Below are 21,266 nucleotides of genomic sequence, written 5' to 3'. Positions count from 1 at the left end.
GATGGGCCAGAGAACCAAGGGGAGGGGACAGCTACACAGAGTGGGGAGGCTCCAGAAATCTACAGGGTCCCTCGCGTTCTTGGCTGGGCACCTGGCTGAGCACACAGTCAGCGAGACCGCAGGAGGCCAAGCAAGGAGCAACTACCGGGTGAGGCTGGGAGTCCGTGTTCCAGGTTGTCGGAATGAAGAGACCTCACTGAACACCCAGAACATTCAGCAGAAAGGCCACACCTTCGGCACAGGACTAACAGACCCAGAGCACAGCCTTCTCTAGACTAAGAACCATCGCATTTTTCCTATGAAGAGCCAGGAGCAAATATTTCCGTCTTGCGAGCCACACAGCCTCTATCCCAACTACTCGACTCTGCCACTGTAGCATGAAAACAACAGACAGCCAAGGATGTGGCTGTGTTCCCAAGGGCTCTATTTACAGAAACAAGACAGCGGCCAGAGAAGGCCTACGGGCCACAGCTTGCCACCCCCTGATCCAGACCTGCTTTAACAAAGCTAGAAAACAAGCCTTGAAAAATGAAACTGATTCTAAGACCATTAACTTCCCGACCGAACAAAACCCAACACCGTCTAAATGAAGACAACGATACCAGGGGCGCCGGGGGCCCAGGCAGTCGAGCGTCCAACTTCGGCTCAGGTCATGATGCTGCGGTTCAAGAGTTTGAGCCCCGCGCTGAGCTCTGTGCTGACAGCTCAGAGCCTGGAGCCTGTGTCTCCCTCATGCTCTCTCTGTCCCTCCCCCGCTCGCTTGCCTGCTCTCTCTCTCTCTCAAAAAATAAACATTTTAAAAAAATAAATAAATGAAGACAACAAGACCAGACACTCCACAATGCAACGTTCACTATATCCAGCATCAACCAAAAATTACTAGATGTGAGTAAAGCAGGAAAACATAACCCACAAACAGAAGAAAAGCAGTTAATAGAAAAAGACCCAGAAATTAGTGATTATGGAAATAACAGGGAAGAGTGTTAAAATGGTTTTAAAAATTTGTTCAAGGATTTAAAGGAAAACACGAATATAAGGGAGAGAAACATAAACCATAAAAAGACCCAAGTAGAATTTCTCGAGACTAAAAATACATTATATCTGACACGGAAGATACACTAGATGGGCGTGACAATGCATCACACGCTGCGGAAGAAAAAGCGAGAGAGGCTGAAGACTCAGTAATAGAAAGGATCCACCGGAAACAAGGGGGCAAGGGGTGAGGAGTGGAGCGCCTCGGCGGGGCGACGTGGGGCATCTAGGTGTAGCTGGAGTTCCAGCGGACTGAAGGGGAGAAGGGGGAGGACTAGGGGGGGAAATCAAAGCAGTATGGCAGTACATTCTGCAAAATTTTGGTGAACACTATAATCCTGAGATCGAAGAACATCAGTAGACCACAAGCAGGCTAATCACGAAGAAAACCACACCAAGGTGTGTGATCATGAAACTGCTGAATTCCAAGGATAAAGAAAAATCTTTAAAAGTAGCTGGAGGAGGGGCACCTGCGTGGCTCAATCGGTTGGGCATCCGACTTCAGCTCGGGTCATGAACTCACAGTTCGTGGGTTCGAGCCCCGTGTCGGGCTCTGTACTGACAGCTCAGAGCCTGGAGCCTGTTTTGGATTCTGTGTCTTCTTCTCTCTGACCCTCTCCTGCTCATGCTCTCTCTCTCTCTCAAAAATAAATAAAACACTTGGAAAAATAAAAAAATAATTTAAAAAAAAGTAGCTGGAGGAACAAAAGACACATGACGTGCTGAGGGAACAAAACCAAGGCAGACAGCACACGTCCCCTGAGGACAACGGAAGCCTGAAGTGCGGAGGGAAAAGTCACGCAGGACTGTACACACAGGGAAAACACCCCGCGGGCGTGACACTGAAACAGACACTCCGGACACACAGAAGCCGAGGGAACCGGTGCCAGCAGACCAGGGCCACGTGGAGGAGGAGGCCACGGATTCAAACTGAGAGCCGCACAAAGTCATGAAGTCATTTCACTGGAAGGTGAAATATGTGGGTAAACAGTTAAGAGGCTCTTCTTATTTTTTAAGTTTCTTTAAATTTCTTTAAAAGGTAGTTAGCTATTTTAAGAAATAACAACAACATGGTGTGGGGTTTGTAACACACAGAATAAAATGTAAATCAACAGCACAGGATGGAGGGATGGGGAGACCCCGTGAGGCTCTCACACCACAGGTGAAGGGGGACAGCTAGTACTTGAAGGTACAACGTGAGAAGTTAAAGATATAATACTGCCGGGGCACCTGGGGGACTCAGTCAGTAAGGCGTGCAACTTCAGCTCGGGTTGTGATCTCATGGTTTGTGAGTTCAAGCCCTGTGTCAGGCTCTGTGCTGACAGCTCAGAGCGTGGAGCCTGCTTCTGATTCTGTGTCTCCCTCTCTCTCTGACCCTCCCCTGCTCACGCTCTGTCTCTCTCTGTCTCTCAATAATAAATAAACATTAAAAAAAAAGATATTATACTGCCTTAAAACCACCACCAAACCTCTGCCAACAGAGGGCATATTCTAAGGGTAATCTTTTTTTTTTTATTTTCATTAACATTAAAAAAAATCATGCAGAGGTTCTAAAAAGTACAGGAAAATAAAACGTTCTATAAAGATAATTCTACCAATACCTACTTCCCATCGGGCCTATAAGCATGTACCATTCCAGAAATGTTTTACACAGATAAGCATGTGTTGTTACGCGTACATATAGCTTTTTAAGAGCACAAATAAGACCGTACCATATAGTCTGTTCTACGCCTGATTGTGAGGTTTTACTTCAGTGTTTTTTGTTAACTTAATGTATCTTGGAAGCCTTCCCACAAGAGCACATGTAGAAGGACTTCACCGTCTTTACTAAGCTGCGTGGAAGTCGAGCGCCCAATGTACCATGATGTAACCAGTCCTCTGCCGATGGACACAAGATCGTCTGCAGCCATTAGAAGTACTCGGTGAACGAATGAACGGGTGCTGTCATGAATATTCTTACAGGAAACTGGAATCATCTTAAAATGCCAGTTTTCTACATTTGCTTGGATTTATTATTCCTGGATTTAAAAAAGGCTCACAATTCTATAAAGACAATGGCTCCTTAAAACCAGGCCATTCATGAAAACATTAACATACTACTTTCAGAACATATGTCTACCTACATTCAAGCCATACACGAAGAATAAAAATAATCGACAGGATGAACCTTAATCTAAGGAGCATGAAATTCTTCTCAAAAAAAAAAGAAAAGATGTTGTCAGGCACAATCCAGCAACTACTTCTCAAATATATTTATTTAAGTGAAAATATATTTAGTTACATGAAAACCATCAGTAATTTAATAAGGCAACAAAACAGATCATAAATTGGGGCCCTCTGGCTAAAGTTACACGTCGTAACATAAGACTGTAATGGGCGCCAGCAAACGCACCGTAAACAAGCCCTGGGAGGGCTTACAATAAGCAAGCCCCCGCCAAGGAGGGCAGATGGGGGTCAGGATGGGGAGCAGGAGCTGGAGCCGAGGGAATCAGGCAATCTCCAAGCCCACTGCAGGCACGCTTTTTGGCACCTGGGGTCCTGGACAGCACCCAATGTGGACACAGCACATGGAACCCAACACCGCACGGGGGTCACTGACTGACACCCTGGGCTGCAGGACCCAGGCAGATCCGAGACTGGACAGAGAGCCTTCGGGTACCCAAAACTGAAACTCAGAAGAATACGAAGCTCATGGCGGGAACTCAAGCTCTAGAAGTTGGTAACAAGTCTAGCTGTTGCCCAGAGCGGAGAGCTGTTGAACGGAAGAAGCAGGGGCCCGGTGCTCATCACCGGGCAACAAAGAACCAAATCTAGGTCACAGAAATGTGGCTTTGGGCACAGTTCCAAAGTCCAGTGGTCAGTGCCAGGCCTTTGAGTTCTGGGTCAGACCCCATACCCCTTCCTCCCAGCGGGGCCCCAGGAAAGCCGAAGGACTTCCTGCCTGGCCCGGGACAGCCCCAGCCTAGTGAGCCCACCTGCGGGAAAGGAACACAGGAAGAGTCAGGATACTACCGGCAGCAGGAAGAAAGGGCTGGCGGCAAGCACCCGTTCAGAGAGCCCCTCCAGTAGCGGCTCACAGACCATATGCTGCTGGAATAAAACATTTCATCTCCAGAGCACCTTTACCAGAAAGAAGGGGACCATAATGACCTCTCCTTCCCAGCCTGATCCGGTAGGTTCTCAGAACTGTTTTTATGAGAATACTTGTTCTGAATGAAATGAATTTGATGTCTAAATAAACCGTGAGAACTATTATTGAACACCTAATCCTGCCACAATGGCTTGTAAGGAGCCATTCATTCTCAGTAACGTTCACAAACAATGATATATGGGAAGCACGTCATAAAGTCTAGTTTTTTAAATCTGCAGCATTTACCAGAACCTCACGTAAACACACAGGGGAGGAGCATGGATCTCAGGAGAGCCCACACCCTCCGAGGGTAAGGGGCCGGCTTTGACCTGAAGGGTCACAGGATAAAAGAAGATAGACAGCTCAGCCTGCCCACTGAGGCCCTAGGGGACGGTCACCTGAACCACGCCTGCCCCTTACCTATTGATAAAAACTGCAGGCACAGCTTGCTGTCTGACAGAAGGCAATTTCCAGTCTTTTTCCTCCAAATAGTTGATAGTTAAGCCACGCACAAAGAAGGGACGGAGCTCATTAGTAGCTACGCAGCAGGGGTATGCAGAAGAAACTCGTAGGTGCCCAGTTCCCGCCCCTCTGAACAAGAAGAGCTGTCACTCGCTGTGCCCAGGACCTGGGCCCACACCTGGCCCCGCACCTGGGCACTCGACCTGGGCACGCGACTGCACATCAGAGGTTCCCAGGCTTCACAGACATTATCCTGGGCCACCCTCCCAACCATGCTCCCCTTCCAGATGTGAACAGCAGGGCTGAGGCCAAGGGCACAGCAGGAAAGAAACCAGCTTGAGCCGAGGTCAGTCCGACACCTAGTCCAGTGTCTTAGATAAAACCATAGTTGCCTCTTCCATTTTAGAAAACGTCCATTAGGATTTTCAGAGTCTCCTTAAGAAGGGACTTTAAACCAACAAGGAATCTCGCCCGAGGCCACACTGAGAATGGACTAAGGGGAAGGCGGAAGCCAGGTCTCCTGGGTCGCGTCAGATCAGAGCTCAGACTCCTGGCCCGGCTCCTTAGCAGACGATGAACCTGCTGAACCGCCCAGGTCTCCGGAAGCCTTGGTCCGGTCAACGGTAAGGCCGAGGGCACTGTGCTCAGTGAGAACGGATGGGCACGCAAGGGGACGGCAGCGCCAAGGCGGAGTCCAGCGGCAGGGAGCAGACATCAGGACAGTGGCTTCCCAGCAGGAGGGAGACCTGGGAGGGGCCTCGGCGGGACTGGTCCTTCTGCCGCGGGCTGGTCACATGTCTGCTCACTTTGTGACAATTCACAGAGCACTTAAGATGTGAACTTTTCCATTGGGCTTCAGTGAAGTTTACTAAAAATAAACTTGAAAACCTGAGTGTCACTTCCGTGAGCCTAAGCAACGATGCTTTGTAAGGGTACCTGGCACAGGACCCAGAAGAAAGCAAAAGGCCCTGAGCGCAGAAAGGGCCGGAATGGCACCGGGCCCAACAGTAAGAGGAGACAGGCGTGGTCCTCCATCGCTGCCGTGACCCAGCCCTCACTGCACCCCCGGCCTCCTGCCCCACACCCTGGGTCCTCACAGGCCGTGTTTACCCATCACTGAGGGCACACCATGACCTCCTTCAGCCCGGCCCTCACTCTGTTCCCACAGAGGTTTCCCAGTCCAAGCCGTTCCGAGACAACCAAATCAATCCAGCTCATCGCATGCCCGGCAGCCTTAGGAAGTGGCTGCCCTTGGGTCGGCCGTCCGAGCCTGGCCCACTCAGCGCAGCCAGGGAGCCACAGGGCCCTGTGGCCCACCAAGAGCTGTCCCTTCAGCAGGAGCCAGGATTGCAAAGGGGAAGAAGTTTCACTGCAAAGGGCTATGGATGGGCACACAGCAAGCGTAGCGCTCACAAAAGGTTATGGGTCAACTGCTTCTCAAACATGTCTTTCTCTTCCTCGGCCTCTGTTAAGCTGCGTGATCCCCCTTCTCAACAATGACTGACCTTCCTGATGGACAGCCCCCCTCTTCGCCCTTCGGGAATTTCCATCTAGCATTACCCCTATGGAGTCAGTTTCCAAAATTCTGCAAACTTGACTCATGCCTTCAAATTTAAGGGCACCTCAAACTCAACCTGTCTAAAACCAAGTTCATTAGCTTTTCTCCAGAATCACGCCTTTCTCTGAGTTCACTTTATGTTACTAATAATCTCTTGGTTCCAGATTTAAACACAACAAAAAACTTAAAAAAAAAAAAACAAACAGATTAGGGTCACCTGGGTGGCTCAGTCGGTTAAGGATCCAACTCTTGATTTCGGCCAAGCTTATGATCTCACGGTTCCTGAGTTCGAGCCCCGCATCAGGCTCTGTGCTGATGGTGCACAGCTTGTTTGGGATTCTCTCTCCCTCTCTCTCTCCCTCTCTCTCAAAATAAATAAACATAAAACTAAAATAAATAAATAAAACATTTAAGATAAAACAGATTAGACTTGAAGACATCACCGCAAATGCTTACTTAGCTTAACACAGAGACAGTTACATCCGGAAATATTTCTAGCCCCAAATAAATAAGGTGGGTGGGGTGTGGGGAGGGGGAGGACAAGTAGAAACAACAAACATGACCTCAGCCCTGTGACCAAGGTCACATCCACAGTGACAAGTCATGTTGAGAGCAGTGATCCTTGATATGCTATGACGTGATAAGAAGGCCACTTTCCCTCCAAGCTCTTCCTCCTCAAACCTATAACCTCCATCTTATCCAGTGAAAACCACCAGACGCCGCACCCCAACAAAGGACCGGCCTACCACACCCCTGCCCAGGGCTCCTCCAAAACCAGGCTGAGAGATCACAGGTCACAACTAAATGTGGCCTGGTGTTCTGGGTGCAGCCCTGGGGCAGACTAAAGAGGACACCTAAAAACAGGAAATCTGAATAAAGTGTGGACTTTAGTTGATAATAATGTATCCATATTGATTCACTAGTTGTGACAAATGTACCGTCCTCACTGTAAGATATTAGGAGGAGGGGAAACTGGGTGCAAAGTATACGGGAACTCTGTCTTCTCAATTATTATGTAAATCTAAAACTATCATAAAAAAGCGTCCATGAGAGAGAGAGAGCGAGAGAGAGAGAAACCACAGCACGTTCTTCTTTCTCCAGATTACTCCCCAAGCGCACGGTTCCCTCCTCCCTCGCAGACTCACTATCCATACCTCACAGCGCTCCCTACTCCAAGTCCTTCAGAGGGTTTATTGCTTTCCAAGTGTCCTTTCTTGTATTCAGAGAGGCGGGAGTGGAGGGGAGTGCACTTGGGGAGAGGGGCAGAAGGAGAGAGACAGAATCTTAAGCAGGCTCCAAGCTCAGCACAGAGCTCGACACAGCGCTGGATCCCACCAGAGCTGGAATCAAGAGCTGGACACTCAACCGACTGAGCCCCCCAGGCACCCCATAAATGTCCTGCCCTGACCGTACATTCAGAGCTCTAAAGACCGGGCTCCAATGCCTGTGGCACTCCCTCTCCCCTCGCAGAGAGCTCTCCTCACTCCAGGCAGCCGCCCCTTCCCCTTCCACCCTGCCCCCTGGCTAAGATCCCACTACACACCCTCACTACGCCCTTCTTCTGCCTCACCTGGCCCTGAGCAGGTCCCCACCCTCCCTACCTGGGGAAAAAGAGCCGAGCCTTCCGCCAGCCCAGCCGCGCACAGCATGGCTATGCAGTGCCCCCGCCACGGCCACCCACACTGTCCCCCACTGTGCTCTCAAAAGACCTTCCTTGGGGCGCCTGGGTGGCTCAGCTGGTCAAGCGACCGACTTCGGCTCAGGTCATGATCTCGTAGTTCGTGGGTTCAAGCCCCGCGTCGGGCTCTGTGCTGGAGCCTGTTTCAGATTCTGTGTCTCCCTCTCTCTCTGACCCTCTCCTGCTCGCTCGCTCTCTCCCTCTCTCTCTCAGAAATACAGAAAACATTTTTTAAAAAATTTTAAAAGACCTTCCTTTCAGGGACCCTGGTCACCACCCACACTCCTCCCTGGAAGGGCCTTCATCCACCTGCCAACTCCTCCCAACTCAGTGTCCAGATGGGGCCCCACCTCCTCCAGGACATGTCCTCAAGCAGACTCCTCTTCCAAACCCGCTCCCTAGCCGCTGGTCGCACCACGGCTTCCCACCGAGTCATGACACAGTCTGGAGCCACACTAGTTAGACGCCTCTGCATCATCAGTCTGACCCGCCAGGGTGCCCTGCACATGCCCTCAGTTCACGGTGCTGCCAGAGTCCGTACCGGCCACACCCCCTCCTCACTCCCACCAAGGAACCGGCAGGGCAGAGGCGCTTCCCCTGTGCTCAGCAGTGACTGAGCAGCGGCTGGGTGACGGCGCCCCGCGCTCTGGAGCAGCCAGCACGGTGCATGCACGGTCTCTCCCAGCTCCGGCCACCAATGCCCACGTTCCCTGAGGGGCAGGAGAACGTGCGGGCTGAGGCCAGATCCAGGCTCCACTGCTCACTGGCTACATGACCTCCAGCAAATGATCTGACCTCTCTCGCCTCAGTCCCCTCCCTTGTAAATGGGTATAACAGTACCTGCCCACAGGGTTATTCAGTCATTAAAAGGGCTGTCAGTATGGAAACCTGGCCCACAGCCAGTACGACCCAGAACAAAGCCAGTACAGATCCTCCCCAACATGCAATGGGGTACATCCCCATAGATTCGTCATAAATTGAAAATAACAGAACTCGAAATGCATTTAACACACCTGACCTTCTGCCAGAGCTCAGCCGAGTCCGGCTTCAACGTGCTCAGGACGCGCGCGCTAGCCTACAGTTGGGCAAAACCATCTCACGCAAAGCCCATCTTACAATACATGTAATTTACTGGATGCCACACTGCAGGTGACAGGCAGTGGCTCCATGGGGACAGGGGACTGTCCCGTATCAGCTACTGGCCCTGGTGATCGCCGGCTCCCTGGGGCTGTGCTTGCTGCCCAGCATCATGACAGAAGATCAGACCATGAATCCTCAACCTGGGAAGAGATCCAAGTTCAAAGTCCCATGGAGGGTTTCCACTGAACATGTGTGGCCTTCACACCCTCGCAAAGTCAAAAACCTGTAAGTAGAGCCATCCTAGGTCATGGACAGTCTCCTATTATCTTCCCAGAGGCAGAAAAGACATTAAAGCTGGTGGCTGGGACAGTGTTGATGCTGATCTAGTTCTTGGGTATCGTGGGGTTTCCCGAGGATCCGTTTTATTATTATGCCTCAGATCTTACAAGGAGAAGGACATCAAAAATAGGTGATTCCAGGGGCACCTGGGTGGCTCAGTCAGTGCGCATCCAACTTTGGCTCAGGTCAGGATCTCCCGGTCCATGAGTTTGATCCCTGCATTAGGCTCTGTGCTGACAGCTCAGAGCCTGGAGCCTGCCTTGGATTCTGTGTCTCCTTCTCTTTCTGCCCCTCCCCTGCTGTGCTTTCTCTCTCCCTTTCTCTCTCTCTCTCTCTCTCAAAAATGAACTTTTTTAATAAGTAATTCGAAATAACCCTTTAATGATGCACAGTATAATCCTGGCTACAGGGAGGGGTGAGAGGGAAGACAGAAGTGGAAAATACACCAAAATATTAACAGTGCCGTAGTGGGGTTTTATATCATTTTTATTCCATTATGTAACTTTTGTTCCATTTTTCCCCATTTCCTAAATATTTTACAACAATGTGTGTTATTTGTGTAATTTGAAGGAAAACAAGTTTCCAAGGAACTCAATTTTGTCAATAAAAATGGTAAAATATGTTTCAAGTACTAAGAGCACTCTCGGCCTAAGGTTTTACTATAAACACGAAACTCCTCTGGGCAAACCGTCCTGCTGAGCAGATGACGACATCCCCTCAGGAGAAGCGCTGTGTGCGAGAAGGGAGGGACCGCTCTCCGCTCTCCGCAGCGGGTCCTGGGCCTCACGGCTCGCAGGACGCGGCTGCGGCCACTGCAGGGCGCTCCCAGTGCACAGTGAGGGGAGGATGGGGAAGGACACGGGCCGGTGTATTCAGGACATGGTCACAGGAAAGAGACACAAGACACCTGTCTCTGCAACGCTTCCACCTCTACAGAAACTCACTCGGGGCCTGAGCCAGGGCTCAGAGGCAGCGCAGGAAAAGGAAATGTCTCATTTACATGTGACCGTGCTTTTATTTTCATGTATCTTTAAACTAATGGTCTGGTCAACCTTTAAGGATAAAGGCAGCAGCTACCCAAGAAAACAGCACCGGGCCGGTCAGCAGCGCCGTGCAGCGGGGTGAATGAAGACAGATGCCGAGGGGACAGAGGCCTAGGGACCATCTCAAGCAACACTTTTAACATCCCCACCCAGACACGCTAAGAAAACATTCTCCAATCTCCAGAGTCAGACACACGCTCTTCCCCCTCCTGGGTGCCCACAGTGGCTCACCCCCTCTCTCCTGCAGCCGCCAGGGCCCCGAGTCCCTCTGCCAGTCAGTGACCCAGGTGCACTGTCCTCTGTCCCAGGGGGCGCTCGGCCGCCTGCAGGTCCCCCCCCTCAGCCCAGCTCCGCGGCAGCCGCTCCTCCTGGGCTCCCAGCTCCCCTTCCTCAGTGTGCCCAACCCACACCGCCTCCCTCACACAAGTACACATACATACACACACACACACACACACACACACACACACACACACGCCACACCCTCCCGTTCTCTCTCCTTCTCTCTCTGCAGCCAGTTCAACCTTTCTAAAACCCTGATTATGTCACTACCCTGCTTTAAGACATTTCTTAATTGTCCTTAAGACAAAACCCAAATTCCCAGGGCTCGTGAAGCTTGTCGGGACTCGCCCCGTCTGCCTGTCCATCTGCACACACTCTCACTACTTCTCCAGCACAGTCCCCGCCCCATTTTCCTGCCCGCCGTCTACCCAGCACCTACTATGGAATGTCACGGAGTGAGCCGCCAGGGAGACAGCAGTGGACAGAACAGAGCGCGGCTGACTAATCAAATGCACAACCTGGTGTCCGGGTGGCGGAGGTGGCAGAGGGAAATTCGCCAGGTGGGGTACGGGTGGCCAGCAGCTGTCTTAGGACGGGGGGAAACACGCTTAGGGAGACCCAGCCTCAAAGAAGGGCGGCTCCCCGGGGGCCGGGCTCTCCCCTCCCAGCGTCTGCACACCTCAGGGCTTCGGCCAGCCCCCACAACCTCTCTCCCTTCTTTCCCAGCCAATTTCTGTCCCTTCCAGGTCCTGACGCAAAGATTTCCAGGAGCCCCTCCTGCACTCTGTACGCAGCCGCCACCCCAATGCCCTGCCTCCTGGGCTGAGTCAACCCATCTTCCCAAAAACCTGGTAAGCGCCTAAAAAGCAGGAGTCGTTCACCAATGAGTCACCCCCACTTAGCACCGTGCCCGGCGCAGAGAGGCACTAGACAAACATTAGCTAAATCACTGAATTCTATAAATCAGTTGTTTATGACCTAACTGCCCTTTCCCCCACCCCCACCCCCAGCACCTGACGTACGCACCCTCGCACGCTTTCACCTACCCTGCCATACCCAGCACAGAGCACCCAGCGCGGAGCACCCAGCGCGGAGCTCAGCCCAGTGCCTCGGGCATGCAGACACTGCAGGCAGGCAGAATTCCGGGATCGCTGCCCTGTTGCTCAAGTGCAGATACATAATCATTGCACTGCGTTTTTATTTTATAGAAGAATGTCTTTTCCTCAAAGCAGATACAAATCCCTCCAGGGCCACACCCATGTCCTGTGTCTGCCCATACCGGATCCCAGGCCCCAGGCCACAGACGTAAGTGGCCCTGAATGTGCATATTAACCACTATGTCCACACAAGATATTGAGAAACCCTGAAACTCACTTTTTAAAATTTATTTGAGAGAAAGAGAGCGCAAGCAGGAAAATGGGGCAAAAGGAGAGAGGGAGAGAGATGAGAGAGAATGAATCTCAAGCAGGCTCCATGCTCAGCTCAGGGACCAATCCAGGGTCCCACGACCCTGGGACCATGACCTAAGCCGTAATCATGGGTCAGACGCTCAACCAACTGAGCCACCCAGGCTCCCCACTGAAACTCACTTTTCCTTTTTTTTAATGTTTGTTTCTTTTTGAGAGAGATAAAGACAGAGAGAGAGAGAGAGAGAGAGCATGAGCAGGGGAGGGGCAGAGAGGGAGAGGAAGACATGGAATCCAAAGCAGGCTCCGGGCTCTGAGCTGTCAGCACAGAACCTGACGCGGGGCTCAAACCCACAAACCACAAGTCAAGACCTGAGCCGAAGTCGAAGTGGCTCAATCCACTGAGCCCCCAGGTGCCCTGAAACCCACTTTCAATAGCATATGCTCCCAGGTAGGCCTAGGGCATCTCATTGTATGCAGAGTGTGCCTCAAACAACAATGCAAGTATTAACCTCTTAAGAGGTCTGCTTCCCCAAGTGCCAAGCGTTAGCAATTCAGGGATGCCACTTCTGCATTCCGGTCCAGGGCAAGTGACTCTGTGACGGCAGTGGAGCCAAATCTTCACCCCCAGGAAGCAAGTGACAGGGCTGCAAAGGAGACAGAGGGGAGCATGCCTAGGGCCCAGATCTTGCTTCTAAAGCCCACCCTCCACTACGAGGAGCCATGACCATGGAGAGATGGCTGACTCCAGGGCTAAGGCAAGGAAATACAAGAAGAGCGTGGAGTGTGCCAGAAAGTAAAGAATTGCTCAAAACCTCGTACGTCAGAGGGGCGATGGCAACAACCGGAAGAGGCCTGTGAGCAAGAAAATAAATAAGGTCGGTGACAGATCACGTGACCAAACACTATTGGAATGAAGCAAGACCATGTGCTTTCTGATCGAATGCTCTGAAAATAGCATATCACTTCCACCAAATTCCACCTAAGACGCACAGGCTGAACCCGCGGATGAGGACTTTCTACACAGTAATTGCCCTGAACTCGTGAAAAACATCAAGGTCAACAAATTCATAAACACACAGTAGGATGCCGGTTGCCAGGGGCTGGGAGGGAACCGGGAGTCCGTGGGCACAGAGCTTCCGATTGGGGAGACGAAGTTCTGGCGGTGCACGGACGGGGGGGCTGCAGGACGATGTGAATGCACCGAAGGCCAGGGACAGGGACTGCACACTTAAAAATAATTAAAGTGGTAAATATATTAGCATATTTCACCACAATAAAAAAAGTGTCAAGGTCAAGAAATTGTAAGGCTGAGAAGCTCCTTTGTATTTAAGGAGGTTACACAGACAAGACCATTAAGGGCAATGAGTGATCCTGAGTGGGGGCCGGGAGGGCAAAAAACGTTAATAAAGAGGCACTGCGGGGACAAATGGCAACATTTTAATGTGAACTATGGATTAATAATAGTCACGGATCAATGACAGACATGTAAGAGAACTCCCTTACACACAGTGAGGCCTCAAGGAGCGTGGTCTCCAACTTACTCTTCAATAGCTCAGGGGAGAAAATTACACACAAACACAGAGAAAGGGTCAAGTAGAGGAGAGAAGGTGTAAACAAGTAGTGAGCCTGGGTAAAGGGTATGGTGGAATTCACTGAACTAGTCTTACAATTTTTCTGTAAGTCTGAAATTTTATCTAAACTACGAAACAGAAAATAGTAACAGTGAGAGGCACCTAGGAGGCTCAGTCAGCTGAGCATCCGACTCTCGATTTCATCTCAGGTCATGATCTCAGGGTTGTGAGATCCTGCTATGTACTGCTTAGGATTCTCTCTCTCTCTCTCTCTCTCTCTCTGTCTCAAAATAAATAAACTTGAAAAAAAATAGTACTAGTCAAGAACGAAAGCCACCTCTGAAAACAAACTGACTTAGGGGTCAAATTATCACTTGTTCTCAGTGGCCACCTCTCCTCCAGCCCCTGGGACACCCCCTGCCCCCCAGAGCTGCACCTGTCTGACAAGTTCAGACTCAAGAACATGATTAAAGCATTAACTATCATGCCAAACATTTCCTGGGATAACATTTTGTATGTATTTATCTAAACTTACAAGAAGAAAAGGTATCAAACTTCAGCTCTACTGAAACACGTATGGTAGATGCCCAAGTACTCTTTTTTTTCCTTAACTTTATTTTTAGGTCTTTATTTTCGAGAGACAGAGAGCGAGCGAGGGAGGCGCAGAGAAGAGAGGGGGAGACATAGAATCTGAAACAGGCTCCAGGCTCTGAGCTGTCAGCACAGAGCCCGACGTGGGGCTCGAACCCACGAACTATAAGATCATGACCTGAGCCGAAGTTGGACGCTTTACTGACTGAGCCCCCCAGGTGTCCCAACCCCAAGTACTCTTTTCGTGTCTTCTCAATAAAAACAGGAAAGAGTAAGAAACCTGGAGAACGCCATCTAAATATAACCCACATGCTATCTTGTTAAAACTCGAGCTTTAGAATTCTACAAGGTGATAATGAGGAGAAATGTTCTTATCCATTTCAGGCCTACCTCCACAGCACACTGTTCAAAATGGAACACGGCACATTTTTTAAAGCAGGTTAAAAAAAAAAAAATCTATGTAGATGGTCCTTCGTGGCTCCTGAGCCTCCCAGGACAAATGCCGAGGGCCGGGTGGAGCACAGAGAGAGGGTTCCTGCGCTGGCCGCCCGCTCTTAAGCCCGAGGTCTGACCAGCCTGCAGACCCCATCCCCGGGCAGCCACTCTGCCTTTGGACAGGCCTTTCACTTGGATGGGCGCAACCCCCTCCCCAGCTGGTGTTCCCTCCTCNTCAACAAGATCCCTCCAAACACAAACCTCTGTATGATATCGCCCACTTAAATCCACGTGCAGCTCGTCACCACCAACCACACCAACAGTCACTAGTTGCTGAGAGTGTCATGCTGGGTCAGGGGGACTGATTCACAGGTTTCACAAGTGCAGTTCAACGCAAATACTTTACTTAATGTAAACGCCGAGTTTTCCCCATAACCATCCATTCTCACCTGTAAACGCACATAACGGTGTACCACAATTTGCTGTGGATGTGTCCGTCTGTCCTACTAGATGCTAGGGTCCAGGAAGGCAGGGCACGCTGTGAGCAACGAGCCCTTGCTGAACTACAGCAGAGGCCTCTGGCTGCCTGCCCCGCCGCACCNCACTGGCCCCGCCGACGTGGATGGCCAGCCCTGGCTTCTTCACGTCTCTGGTGTGCGTGCCCGGGGAGGGCGGGGGGGGGGGGGGGGGGGGGGGGGAGCAGCAGAGCGAACCCCTCCCAGACACACGCCAGAAATCCGGGTCAACAGGAGGCCCTACCGATGGCTATGCACTTACATGCTGGGCAGCAGCCTTCACCACCCCGCGGAGCTCTTCACAAACACAAGACAAGCTCCAGCATAGAAGGGGCCTTAACAAGTCCCTTTTAGGTCTGCTCTTAATTTCTGGTCGTCTCTGCTTGGTATTTTTGGCCAACCACCTGATCTCATGCCCAGCTTCCTAATTTAAGTCTGACACCCACTTTCTTTTTAACTACACTAACAAGTCTCAAACTTTTGAGGATAGAACACCTTTACACTCAAAGATTACTGAGGGCTCCCAAAGAGCTCCTTTTTTAAAAAACATTTTTTACACGTTTATTTATTTTTGAAACAGAGAGAGAGAGACAGAGACAGAGAGACAGAGAAAGAGAAAGAGAATGTACACTTGAGCAGGGGAGGGCAGAGAGGGAGGCAGAATCCCAAGCAGGTTCTGCACTGTCAGCTCAGAGCAGATGTGAGGCTTGAGCCCATGAATAGGAGACCATGATCTGAGCCAAAATCAAGAGTCAGACGCTCCACCAACTGAGCCACCCAAGTGCCCCTCAAACAGCTTTTTCTATGAGCTACACCTATCAGTATTTTCCATCTTAGAGATCAAAATTTAAAAAAAAAAAAAAAAAAAGTATTTCCAGGGGCACCTGGGTGGCTCAGTCGGTTGAACGTCTGACTCTTGATTTCAGCTCAGGTCACGATCCCAGGGTCGTGGCATCGAACCCCAAGTCAGGCTCTGCACTGAACATACAGCCTGCTTAAGATTCTCTCTCTCCCTCTGCCCCTCTCCCTTGCTCACATGTGCACGCATGCTCTCTCTCTCTAAAATAAATTAATTAACTAATTAATTAAAATCATCCTCTATCCTGTAAAAAAATGTTTAAAGGAACGTATTTCTTTATTAGCTGATTTAAAAATTATAAATTCAGTATATATTTCAATAGATATTTCTATGAAAAAGACATTTTCAAATAACCATTAGACAAGCAACAGTTTTTTGCAAATCCCTTTAAGGTCTGCCTTAACAGAAGACTGGGCCCCATCTTCTCTTCCAGCCTGCTGCGACGTGTTGTTTTGGTTGAAGTGGATGAAGAAACTCTGGCCTCAAGAAGAAACGCATGAAAAGCGCAAGAATATCAGCACATCCAAGTACCTGAGAATATACCTCTTTGAGATCACCTCAAAAACTCAGTAAATTGTAGTTTCTTAAAGGTTAGAGGCAATCTATGTGAACAGAACACCAAACAGACGATCCAACCTCTCTGCAGCACCACACACCGTACTATATTAAAACGCACCGGCCTCCCTTCGAGTGGCTCTCCCAGCCATGGATGATGTGGATGAAAGCGTGCATTGGTCACCTGGAAACACCAGCTCACTGAATTATGCAGGTGTTCCAAATGAGGGCACGTTTCACTCTACGTTTTGTATCCAAAAGAATCCTATTCACTCTGCCACCATCATCTCGTTGGAAGAGTCTGAAGCATGGGAAGCTGGGCAGCTCTCGGGCAGACACAGGTTTTCTAAAACTCTTCATTTTCACCTGAAAGCTTACTGTGTGGCCACACATCCTGTCAGTCTTTTCCCTTGAAGTGACAGCTCGTTATTCGTTCTGGAGAAAACGTCTGCAGGAGACTCAGGAGTTGGAGTCAGCTGTTAACCTTCTTCCGGGTCCTGCGTGCGCGCCCGGCGAGCTGCAGGTGGCCCGGCCAGCACCCCGCAGGGCTCTTCCCGAGGCGGCCACCCGCCACGCGGTACGGGAAGGCGGGCGGCCAAGGAGGCCAGATCTGACACAGCCCATACTTGTTACCGTGTCACCAGGGGCATCGCCAAGTGGGATGGAACTGTTCACCACAAATGCAGGCGCAAGGAGACAGCAGCAGCACCGGCTGGCATGACTCGCGCCCTCGCCACCACCCTGGCCACTTGTGCACCATCCGCTCAGATCCCAACGCAGAGACTGGGAAAGGCCGGTGCCGCCTTGCATTGCTTTTCATATTATTCAGTCATCTCTACACCCACCGTGGGGCTCGAACTCATGACCAGAAATCCAGAGTCGCATGCTGCACTTGTATTATTAGCAAAATAGGGGAGGGGGAGCCCAGAGCCCACGCGGGAACAGCTGAGCCGCTCCACTGGCGCCATTCTCTGGCTTTATGCGCCACCACCACCCAGCCAACTTCCCTACACGTTTGGCTTTAGACTAGGTGGAATCTTCAGTCAGTGTGACACCGTTTTCTTTGTATCAACTAGGCTTCATTTCTCAAGTTCAACTTCCTACATGGCAAGCCCCGTAGCTTAGGCTCCTTCGGCAAGCCGCTTACGTAGCTAAAGCCTCAGTTTCCTCAACCACCACACGGAGATAATAATTCCCAGCCAACGCAAGGAGCACAACCTGTGCGGAAGCCCTTCCCCCCAGTCACTTTGTCCTCCGCACATGTTCACCGCGTTCCAAGCACTGTCCTGTGTACTAGCATCAATGAGGTCCCTGCCTGAAGACAATAAGTTCAGTTCTAGGGGTGGGGAGGTAGTGCAATTACCAGAGAAAGAGAGAGCGATCATGAGTGGCTGGCAAGCTGCTTTAGAGGAGGTGATGGGGGCAGGCCTCTGAGCAGCTGGGGGGTGGGGAGGGACATGGGGCGCCAGGTTAACCAAGAGCAAAGGGAAGCACGACCCAGGCCTTTCCATCCAGGAAGCAGAAAAGGCAGACAGGGCCAGATCACGAAGACTTGCAAACAGGGGCGAGGAGTCTGCACTGTTCTCCTAGCACTTGGTAAGGCAGAAGCGGTCAGTTCTGGGGGTGGGGTCACAGCGCCTGTGCGGAGACTGGTCAGGATGCGAGGACAGCCGTCCAGACGAAACACGGTAGCTGCCTGGGCTGGGCCCACAATGCATGGAGACAAAAATGAGGTGATCCAATATAAGGTGCACTATGGACGCAATGTTGACGGGTTCTACTGGTGAGCTGGGCAGGGCCATGAGGAGAGGGAAAGGAAGGAATAATGGTAAATTCTGGATTCCCAGCCTGAACACCTGAGTGGGGCTGAGGCAAGGCAGGCATCCAGGAGCTCCGGGCCAGAGCCAGGTCAGAAGTAAAAACTGCCCGAGGTGAGGGTGGCTGGCACGTGAACGTCATTTAAATCACGAGCCCAGACAAGACCCGCTGGCCGAGGGCATACGCAACAAAGAGGAGGGGCCCAAGATCAAGTCCTCAAGCACTCCACACTGAGCTGTCAAACAGCAAAGGGGTCTGAGAAGGAGGATTAGAGACCTCGGGGGAAGACCCGGGGTTTCGGGAAGACACAGAGGAGCGGCAAGTCTCATGAGGGAAGAGAGGCCGGCTGTGCACGGCGGCATAGAGGTCAGACAACATAGGGACAGAGAAGTGATGGCCTGTGGAGGGTGGCCTCGATGCCCGGCTGGAGTTTATGACCGAGGACGCAGGTGAGCAAGGAAGGGTTACTCTTCCATTGTCCACGTGCCAGTCCGCTGCCTCCGCTCGGCTCCCTCCGTGGCTTACTCAAGTCCGGCTCACAAAGCCAAGTGACAAGCAGTCGAGAGGCTGGTTTGGAAATGGCATCGTCATTCTCTCCCTGCGTCTCCTGCACACTTGGAGGCAGTGTGTGTGGCGGTGGTTTTCCTTCAGAGCAAGAGCTCTCAGCGTTCTCGGATTCTGCCCCACAGGTGCCAGGAGAAGATCTGGGACCAACTGTCCCCGCACACTTTCCGGGGGGAAAATGAACTCTGATGACCAATGTACACAGTAAAACACAAACAGGGGACATACACACACATCGGCGTCAGCCACAGGCCTGTGAATTTTGAACTGTAATTTACAGAAGTCTAATTATTTGAAAATATTAAGCCAAAAACGCTATCCACGCACATACATACCATTCACTATAACCAACAGAACTAACCGAACAACAAACTGATTTGATAGTAACAGTAGTAAACTAACAGTAACTTAGTAATTAAAATGCAATAATAGTGGCATTTGAATGTTTTTTTGGGTTTTTTTGTTTTTTTTTTTTTTCTGAGAGAAAGAGACAGCATGAGCAGGGGAGGGTCAGAGAGAGAGGGAGACACAGAATCCGAAGCAGCTCCAGGCTCTGAGCTGTCAGCACAGAGCCCGATGCGGGGCTCGAACCCATGAACCTTGAGATCATGACCTGAGCCAAAGTCAGACGCTTAAAGAACGGAGCCACCCAGGTGCCCCAATAGTAGCATTTGAAAACCGGCACGGATCCCAAACAAAACCTGTGGGAATCCCGACGGGGAGTGAGCAAGGGCAGCAGCTCTCCCTGTAAGGGCGCCAAACGCTGAGTGGCAGAAAACTTTCAACAGCTGTCAGTCAACTTTGGTGAAGACATCAATTTTAAGAATCCTTAACAGCTTCACTGAACAAGACACCGATAGGGAACCGGCAATACAAACACAAAATAAAAGTATATGGAACTGTGTATGGGTCAGAGGGAGCAGCAAAGGCCGAGTCTGCGTTCAGGCCACTTGACGGACCACCAGGGGAAGAGGCAGGCGCAGCGCCTGATCCGGGACGACCAGGCCCACACATGTCGCCTTCCGCAAGGCTGCTCCATCGGACAGCTGGAGGCAGTAAGGGACACAGCCCGGTCGGGACGCCTGTGTGCTCAAGATTCCCAGAACCGAGCAGCGGCCTGGCGTGGTAGTAACAGAGCACAAGTCACACCCAGGGAGCCGGCCGGCCAGAACCAGACCCACAAACCAGGTGTGTTTGGCCCGCAGTGTTGGACTCCTTCATGTTTCGTAACATCTGAAACAGTGCCAACATTTAAAAAAAAGTCTTCTGACTTCTTAAAGAAAAAAGACAGACAGAAAGAAAAGAAGAAAGATCTGGCTGAGGCCCAGCTGCCCCTTCAGCTATTGCGGCCTGTGCTCTCCAGAGCCCACCTTCCAGAAAAATCAGACACAAGTCACATGTCGGCTGCCATTTATCTCCAGCCCTGTGCCATTAGCTTATATCCGGCCCGTCTCCTTCGCTTAAGCTTCCTTCCAGCTCTCCGCGTCAGTTGGATTTGCAACTTTGTCCTGGCAGGGGTGCTGAAAGGTCTCGTCGGGGCTGAGTCAGAGGAAGAGACTACAGGCACGGGAGACGCCAAGCTCTCACACGCGGAACTGAGAATGTTAGCGGCTGGTTCGCTTCTTCATTAAACACCTTGCAAAGGTCAGACTCAGCAGACCGTTCTCCCCTGGCTCTTTCCTAAGGAGTAATCTCAGCAATTACTCAGACTCAGAGCTTTTCTTTCTCTTAATAACCTATGATGAGCTTATCAGAAAACGTTGTCATTCACAAATTAATGTTTTAAATAAAAGGTCAAGAGTATATCCATCAATCAGTTGGAACAGTTTGAGCGTGGGTTTAAGGTAGCAGAGGGAACCACATTTCACAAGAAAAAAAATAAAAGTCCTCCAGAAAGAATGGAAAAAATTACTACGGTTACTTTAAAATAAGTTTCTTTTCATGTACACATAACAACCACAAAAGGCTTGAAGTACAGAACTAGGACTAAAGAAGTCCCTAAGGCAGACTTTGCACAATTCTTCCAAAGACCATCTCTCTTACTCCTTAAACTACTTTTGGATGAAATGAATTGACCTAAGCCCAATCACTGACTAAAGGACTGGTTACTAGTCACTGACCCAAGGAGAATTACCACAATTGTGATCTTATACAGTTCAACATCATACACGGAAAACTATAATCTTCTACAAACACATTCATAAGCCTAGAGCAATCACACTATACTATAGCACCAATTACCTCTTTTTCCCCTAAAATGTTTAAATAAAAAAAGACAATCTTGAAGGAGAAAACAAATCACAAAAAGACAAATTCTAAGTGTGCGTAGATAAGAGGTTCCCTTC

General features: G+C 50.5%; 1 protein-coding gene across 1 annotated transcript in view; it reads right to left on the bottom strand.

Annotated features, from left to right (window-relative positions):
- RPTOR (regulatory associated protein of MTOR complex 1) overlaps window positions 1–21,266 on the bottom strand; it is a 325,821-nt gene that overhangs the window by 303,355 nt on the left and 1,200 nt on the right. The gene's annotated exons all lie outside the window — the stretch shown is intronic.

The sequence above is a fragment of the Crocuta crocuta genome, unplaced genomic scaffold (genome assembly GCF_008692635.1).
Source record: "Crocuta crocuta isolate KB4526 unplaced genomic scaffold, BGI_CrCroc_1.0 scaffold50, whole genome shotgun sequence".
In the NCBI taxonomy this organism is placed as follows: domain Eukaryota; kingdom Metazoa; phylum Chordata; class Mammalia; order Carnivora; family Hyaenidae; genus Crocuta; species Crocuta crocuta.
The sequence above is the reverse complement of the archived record's forward strand: the minus strand, read 5'-3'. Positions and strand labels throughout refer to the sequence as shown.